Source organism: Otolemur garnettii, unplaced genomic scaffold, assembly GCF_000181295.1.
Source record: "Otolemur garnettii isolate 467f Iridium unplaced genomic scaffold, OtoGar3 scaffold00010, whole genome shotgun sequence".
In the NCBI taxonomy this organism is placed as follows: Eukaryota; Metazoa; Chordata; class Mammalia; order Primates; family Galagidae; genus Otolemur; species Otolemur garnettii.
This window is the reverse complement of record NW_003852405.1, coordinates 16,969,604-16,977,646: the sequence shown is the minus strand read 5'-3', so window position 1 is coordinate 16,977,646 and position 8,043 is coordinate 16,969,604. Positions and strand designations below refer to the sequence as shown.

At 43.1% G+C, this 8,043-nt stretch overlaps 1 protein-coding gene across 1 annotated transcript in view; it reads left to right on the top strand.

The window, feature by feature from the left end:
* Positions 1-1,284: 1,284 nt before the first annotated feature.
* Positions 1,285-8,043, top strand: part of BRDT (bromodomain testis associated) — a 74,909-nt gene continuing 68,150 nt past the window's right edge. Inside the window, exon 1 of the mRNA XM_012801622.1 lies at positions 1,285-1,319. The gene's annotated coding sequence lies outside the window, so the exon portion shown is untranslated. The remainder of the gene's footprint in view (positions 1,320-8,043) is intronic.

The window sequence follows — 8,043 nt, the reverse complement described above, 5'->3', positions numbered from 1 at the left end:
CTGTGAGCTTTGACACGACAGCACTCTACCCAGGGTGACAGCTTCTGGTCTCAAAAAAAAAAAAAAAAAAAGTAACTACTGCACTAAATATATGCTTCTGGTACACATTAGCACTTTTAAAGTATCTGCTAACTAACCACCAAGAGGTAGTTGTCAAGACTCTCAAAATCCTGAAACACTTAGCAGTGAAGCAGCTGTTGAGAAGAAACCCGAAGCTCTGTGGGTAGGGCACCGGCCACCTGCACAGAGGCCGGCGGGTTCTAACCCACCCAGAGCAGCTAAAACAACAACAAAATAGCCGGGCGCTGGGGCGGGCGCCTGTCGTCCCAGCTACTTGGGAGGCTGAGGCAAGAGAATCGCTTAAGCCCAAGAGTTTGAGGTTGCTGTGAGCAGTGGTATCACAGCACTCTACCGAGGGCGACAGCTTGAGACTCCGTCTAGAAAAAAAAAAAAAAAAAGAAGAAACAGCAAAGTTGCAATTTCACTTTATGTTATTATTTGAATTCATTTTTAAGGCTAGTCAAACGAAGCCATGGAAGTGGAGAAGGCACATAGGAATCTGTAACTGGTTATGATCCATGAGTTGTAACACCACCCGACTACTAAGTTGCCATTTTAAGCCCAATGACATCGTCTTAGCTGTAGCCTCGGCTGCTGCCTAATGTTTATGAAGCACTTACTACGCACAAGAGATTGGAGCTGTGGAGAGGGATGGAGAAAAACATGAAAACAACAAAAACACCACAATCCAAACCTCCAAAATCACAACGGAGGACTACTCAGTTAGTGAAAAAGTTGTTTTAACTGTAAAGGCCTTGAGGGCAACACTCATACTCTGAAACCCCCCGCTGTCCCCATGACCTTCAGTTAACCACTGCGCGCAGGCGCTCCGGGAAACCGAAGGTCTCCAACCCACCCGTCTACCAGCCGGCCCGGGCCGCCCAACCCGCCTCGCGCCGCGGGGCTAGGTGTGGCCACGTGACTGCTCCCGCCCAATGGGCCGGCTGCGCGCGGAGGGGCTCCTATAAAGGCGGGGGTGGCAGCAAACTAGCGGCCGCCATTGGGGCGAGAGCTGGCCGCGAAGGACGGTGAAGAACTGCTGCCCTGCACCGCTTCATCTTGTGCAGACTGAAAGGGGCGCTCAGATAAAGTCTTTTTCATAACAGGTAATAGATCCTCTAGGGGAAGCATCGTCCTAGGCTGGCCCCCGGGGGCGACTGAAGATGGGAGTAACCGTTTTTTTCCTTCTCCCCTCCCCCATTAACATGCGACAGGCGAGAGGCGGTTGGGAGGCCATCGCGTTGGTGCCCGCAGGCCAAGTGAGCTGCCAGTTGCTTACCTTTGGCCTTAGTTAACTCCAAGTTCGTTGCTCCAGTGAACTTTTTCGCCCCCCACTTCTTCCCTTCCCCGAAATGTTTGGGGGTTTTGCTAGGGAGGGCTGAGAAGAAGGGGGTGGAGTCTAGTTGTTCAACTGTCTCCTCCCATCTTGAAAAACACTCATGGTTTGTATGAGTTCCCCTTAGGTCTACGAGATCGGTAATTTGCTGCTGCCCGTCTTGGGAATGCCACAGAAAGTACAGAACTTTTAGTTTTAGCTGGCGTGCTTGGGTTTATTCTGCCACTTCTCATTTGGGACAGGGAAATCCTGGTCCTTAATACATTTTCATTCAACTAACTTCATTAATTCTCTGGAACCTTCTAAACCCTCTCTGCTGTGTATTGCGGAATTGGCGGTGGGCCTGACCTCAAGGTGCCCTGCTCTGGGTTAAGAATTAAAATAGAGGTATGTACAGGGTGTTTTGGGACCTAGGGGAAAGGCCTGGGTGGTTGGAAGGGAAGGAGGGAGACTTCTCAGTAAGACTTGATAACTCAGTTGTGTCTGGAGGGATAGAAGTTAGGGTAAAGAGAACTTTCTCAAAGGCATGGATGTATGTACATAGAGTAAGGTGGGACAGTGGAGAATTGCTGGATTTTTTGGTTTTTGTGTATTTTATTTTTGAGGCAGATTTTCACTATGTCACCTTTGTAGAGTGCTGTGGTTTCACAGATTACAGCAACCTCAAACTCTTGGGCTTCAGCGATTCTCTTGCCTCAACCTCCCAAGTAGCTGGGACTACAGGTGCCCACCACAGTGCCCAGCTATTTTTTGTTGTTGTTGATGCAGTTGGCATTGTTTAGCTGGCCTGGGCCAAGTTCCAACCTGCCAGCCTCCGTGTATGAGGCTGGAACTGTAATTACTGTGCTACAAAAGCTGAGCCTATTTTATTTTGTTTTAACATGGGGCTGCTATGTTGCTCTGTTGCCCAGGCTGCAGTGCAGTGGCTATTCACAGGTACCATCATGGCAAGTTATAACCTTCGACTTTGGGTTTTAAATGATTCTCCTTCTATGTACTGAGTAGGTGGGACAACAAAGGCTATGCCATGCTGCCTGGCAAGAATTACACATTTCTGGGCTGGGCACGGTGCCTCACACCTGTAATCCCAGCATTCTGGGAGGCCAAGGCTGATGGATTATTTGAGCTCACAAGTTCCAAGAGATGAATCTAGTGAGATGGCTAAAGGGAGAGGTATTATAAGAAAGGGTTTGTATATCATGAAGGATAGTGGGTTGAATAGCATGATAGCATGATCTTTTTTTTTTTTTTTGGCCGGGGCTGAGTTTGAACCTGCCACCTCCTGCATATGGGGCTGGCGCCTTACTCCTTTGAGCCACAGGCACCACCCAATAGCATGATCTTAAGTAAGTTTTGAACAAAAATTCAAAAGATGTCACCCTTGCATCATGTCAAGTGACAACTGATTGTAACTATAAGTATTGAGTTATAATTACCTGGTAACAATTCTCTGTAAGGAGACTATATCCCAAAATTCTAGCTCAGTGTTTGGCAACATAATAGTTGCCTTCTTTTTTTTTTTTTTTCCTCGAGATGGAGTCTCACTTTGTCACCCTCTGTAGAGTGCAATGGCATCATAGCTCACAGCAACCTCAGCCTCCTGAGTAACTGGGACCACAGGCCCTTGCACAAGCCCGGCTATTTTTAGAGAAAGGGTCTCGCTCTGGCCCAGGCTGGTCTTGAACCTGTGAGCTCAGGCAATCCACCCGCCTCCACCTCCCAAAGTACTGGGATTACAGGGGTGAGCCACTACAACCAGCCTGGGGTTTTTTTTTTTTTTTTTTTTAATTTTTTGAGACAGGGTCAGTCTTTGTGGGTGCCTCATATATATTTAATAAATTAATGAACAAATGGAATTTGGAAAATGGTATCCTGGAAACTAGAGGAGAGTCATAATAGTCTCGTGACAGATATTGCTGAGAGGTCAAGTAAGATAAGATTCAAAAAGAACCCGTTGGATTTAACAACCAAGTATGGTAAGTATTAACCTCAGTGTAAGGGGTGTTTTAGAGGAATGATAGGAAAAAGGGTGAGGTGGGCAGTAAAGACAATGTCCTTTCTTAGGATGCCCTGCTGTGCAGTACCGAAGAGAAGACTGAGGGTGTAAGGCAGTCTTTTTCAACCTTTTCTGTCACACAGCACACTTGATCCTATAGTGAAACTTCTGTGGCACACTTAAATTATGTTGATCAAAAAAGAGTAAAAAAAAAACCCCAAAAACATGTTTCTGTGCTTTGATCTTCTTCCAAAAATTATTTAGGTTTTTTTTAATTTTTTTTGGCCAGGAGCTGGGTTTGAACCCACCACCTCCAGCATATGGGGGTGGTGCCCTATCCTTTTGAGCCATAGGTGCTGCCCCCAAAATAATTTAGTTAATGATAAAAAAATTTTTTTGAAGCACACTCAAGATCCACTCACAGCACCAGTTGAAAATTGCTGCTATAAGGGGCTGATAGGATTTTACAGGCGTCCTCAAGTCCTCAAACTACGGGCCACATGTGGCCTCCTAGGACATTTATCCGGCCTGCTGGGTGTTTTTGCTGCTGCTGCCTGTCCTGCTTAGCAGCTGACTTGTCCCAGGGCCCACAGTCTCGCCCTCCAACTGTCTGAGGGACAGTGAACTGGCCCCTGTTTAGAAAGTTTGAGGACCCCTGGAATTTTTTTTTTTTTTTTTGAGACAGAGTCTCACTTTTATCGCCCACAGTAGAGTGCCTTGGTATCATAGTGCACAGCAACCTCCAACTCCTGGGCTTAGGCAATTCTCTTGACTCAGCCTCCCAAGTAGTTGGGACTACAGGTGCCCACCACAATGCCAGGCTATTTTTCTGTTGAAGTTTGGCTGGGGCTGGGATGGAACCTGCCACCCTTGGTATATGAGGCCAGTGCCCCACCCACTGAGCCACAGGCGCAGCCCAGGGACTGATAGGATTAAAGGAAGACTTTTTTAAGGAGGCTAGAAAAGGGAGTAAGGACTTTCACATAAGGATGTTATCTAGAGTCCCAGGGAAAAGAGTTCTAGGTAGAATGCTTGCCTCAATATTAGACTAAAGATGCTGGAGGTGGGGGGGCAGATGAGATTGGATTATGTAAAAAAAGAAAAAGAAAGCAACAATGAATTACCTTTGGCCTTCACAGAAGCCTGATCTAATTTTGAAGAAACTATTTTTTATTGTATTGGCGACTGGGCATTTAAGGTAGGAGTTGGAGTTAGTGAATGAGCTCATCCCAGACCAGGTTATTTTTGACCTTTCTAAGCCCTAGAGCTATCTTTTATCCAGAATCCAAGTTCCTTAGTTCTGTGCTGGTTCTTCCTTGCAGAAATTCTGCCAGAACTGCCATACTGAAGAATAATTTACCATTGTTTATTGAGGCAGATGGAAATTATTATTGTTTCAGACAGAGTCTCACTCTGTTGCCCCACGCTTGTGTAGTATAGCAGCAGCCTACCCCACAGAAACCTCAAACTTATGGGTATAGGCAGTTCGGCCTTAGCCTCCCACATAGCTGGGACTACAGGCGCCCATCATAACACCCAGCTATTTTTTTTTCTATTTTTAGTAGAGATGGTCTTGCTGAGTCTGGTCTTCAACTTCAGATCTTAAGCAATCTTGCCTTGGCTTCCTGGAATGCTAGGATTACAAGGGTGAACCACTGTGCTTGTCCAGAAACTAATTTTTTTAACTAATCTTTTACAAATCCTCAAAGTTAATATGTACTTACCTGAAATTGAGCCTTCCAGGCTCAAGATATGTTACATTAGCTTTGTTTTTTTTTTAGTCAGCTCAATTCTTTGAGACTTAGCTGTGCGAATAGGGTAATACAGTTTGATACCCCCACCACTGTGGTTAGAAATCCTAAGGAATTAAAGAATTTTTTTCCCTGGGACTCTGTGTCAAAAAAAAAAAAAATTATTTTTCTTGGCAAACTCAAATTGTTTTTCTCTGATGTTTTTGTAAGGGGCAAACTTTTGAACTCTTCCTTACGTGCTTGTGTGTCCATTCAATTAGGGGTGAGCATTTATGTTTCTTGTACATTTTGGAAACATTTTTTAAGCTTTTGTATGTATTTCAAAAAACATTTGGTATGGTATTTGTCGGGGATGACTGAAATATTCACAGCCACCTCAAAGCCTTTATCTTTGAAGTTTAAATTTTTTTTTTCAAGGCTAAGAGACTAAGTTTAAAATTTTATTCCTCTGTATGTCAGTAGAATATAAATTGAGATAACCTGGAGAAGAATTAAACAACTAGCAAAATGTAAACGTATTGGCCCAGAAATTGTTGATGGGAATATATTCAATAAACATTGGCATGTATATGCAAATGATATTTTTACAAGAATATTCATTACAGCATTATAGAAGATCTGACAGTTACGTTCACAAACTCATTCTAGAAAAAAAGTGCTACATACCTCATTGCTGAATGTCACTAAAATCCCCTTTGAGGTAGCTCCCTTGGGAAGCTATGCACTGACACCAGCACCTAGTCCACCTTTTTTCTTTTTTCTTTTTTTTTTTTTTTTTACACCTAGTCCACCTTTAAAGCAATTTTAGAACTCATTTCTGAAATGAAAAGGAGTTTTGTGTAAGCTTGCAATGGCCATTGTTCAGGGTCGTGTGACTTTTTCAAAGACTTTTGATAGTTTTTGTCATCAGGCATTTATATATGCGAAGCCTTCTCTCTTCATGGTCTCCCTGGCTCTATTGGTTGAAGTGCTATTATTTTTTTTAAGCTAACATACATTTTTTTTTCCTTGAGACACTGACTCACTGTGTTGCCCTCGGTAGAGTGCTGTGGCGTCATAGCTCATAGCAACCTCAAACTCTTGGGCTTCAGCAATTCTCTTGCCTCAGCCTCCCAAGTAGCTGGGACTATAGGCGCCCACCACAACACCCGGCTGTATGCTAACATCTTAACTCTTTTGCTCATACAGCAGTGGCATCATCATATAGCTCACTGCAACCTCAAACTCCTGGGCTTAAGGGTTTCTCCCACCTTGGTCTCACAAAGAGAGATTATACTCTGCTGGGATTATACTCTTGAGCCACCAGGCCTGGTTGTTAGAGTTTGATTTTTTTGTTTTGTTTTGTTTTGTTTTGTTTTTAAACACAGGTGACTCCGTTTTGATTCTGACAACTTTCATATCACAACGAACTGTGGAATGATATAGAAATAACTGAAGATGCAATATGCTGCCTTTTTATCTTTCATATTACAGCTTTTAAAAAAAGTTTTCCTCTTTCATTGAACAAAATGTTTTAATTACTGGTAAAAATAAAAATCATTAAAATTGCTGAACAGCAGGAGGGGGATTTGGTTAGCTGGGGGAAAAATGATGGATAAAACTTTGTACTGTTTTCATCAAAATTTGACACTGAATGAATGTTAACATTCAAATAAACTTTTGTTATTAAGAATTCCTCAAATGGAAATTTGCACTAGATTGTTTATCGCAGCTCAATTTACAATCGCCAGAATTTGGAAACAACCTAGATGCCCAACAACCCAGAGATGGATTAACAAGCTGTGGTATATGTATACTATATACTATTTAGCCATTAAAAAAGATGGAGACTTTACATCTTTTGTGTGTTAACCTGGATGGAGCTGAAACACATTCTTAGTAAAGTATCACAAAAATGAAGTAAAAATCCAATGTACTCAATACTAATGTGAAGCCAGTAAATGTTCTAATACACACCACATAAGAGAAAAACTCAAATCTGTTCAAGGTCGGGGAGGGGGAATAAGGGAGCAGGGAGGAGGAGGAGGAGGATGGCTGTGTTCCCACTTGATGGGTACAATGTTAGGGTGTACGGGACACCTTTTGGGCGGGACATAGTTATAAGAGGGACTCTACCTAACTTTTACAAGCATTATAACCTAATTCTTTGTACCTTCAAATTAATCTGGAACAATTTTTTAAAAATATTCATTAAATGATAACATTACCTTCAAAAATTTCTCCAGAATTTCTAAAATTATTTTATTAATTTTTGAGTATACAAAGGGGTATGATCTTCAGGCAGCTTGTTCATGAAACCACAGAACAAAGTAAATGAGAAATTGTCATAATAATTTATAATACATTATTTTTGAGCAATTGTAATAGGTGGTTGCTATTTTTGTTTTTTAATTTGAGATAGTTTCATTCTCTTGCCCAGGGTAGAGTGTCATGGTGTCATCATAACTCACAACAACCTCAAACTCTTGAGCTCAATGAATCTCTGGGCTCAGCCTCATGAGTAGCTTGGGACTACAGGCACCTTCCACGACACCTGGCTACTTTTTTTTTCCTATTTTTACTAGAGATGGGGTCTCACTCTTGCTAGGCTGGTCTCCAACTCCTGAGCTCAGCCGCCCCACCCACCTCAGCCTCCCAGAGTGCTAGGATTACAGACTTGAGCCACTGCACTCAACCATGACATCTTTCCTTATAAAAATATGTCCATGGGCTCAGCACCTATGGCTCAAGTGGCTATAAGGTGGCGGGTTTGAATCCAGCCTGGGCCTGCCAAAACAACAATGACGGCTGCAACCAAAAAAAAAAAAAAAATAGCCGGGCGTTGTGGCGGGCACCTGTGGTCCCAGCTACTTGGGAGGCTGAGGCAGGAGACTCTCTTGAGCCCAGGAGTTGAAGGTTGC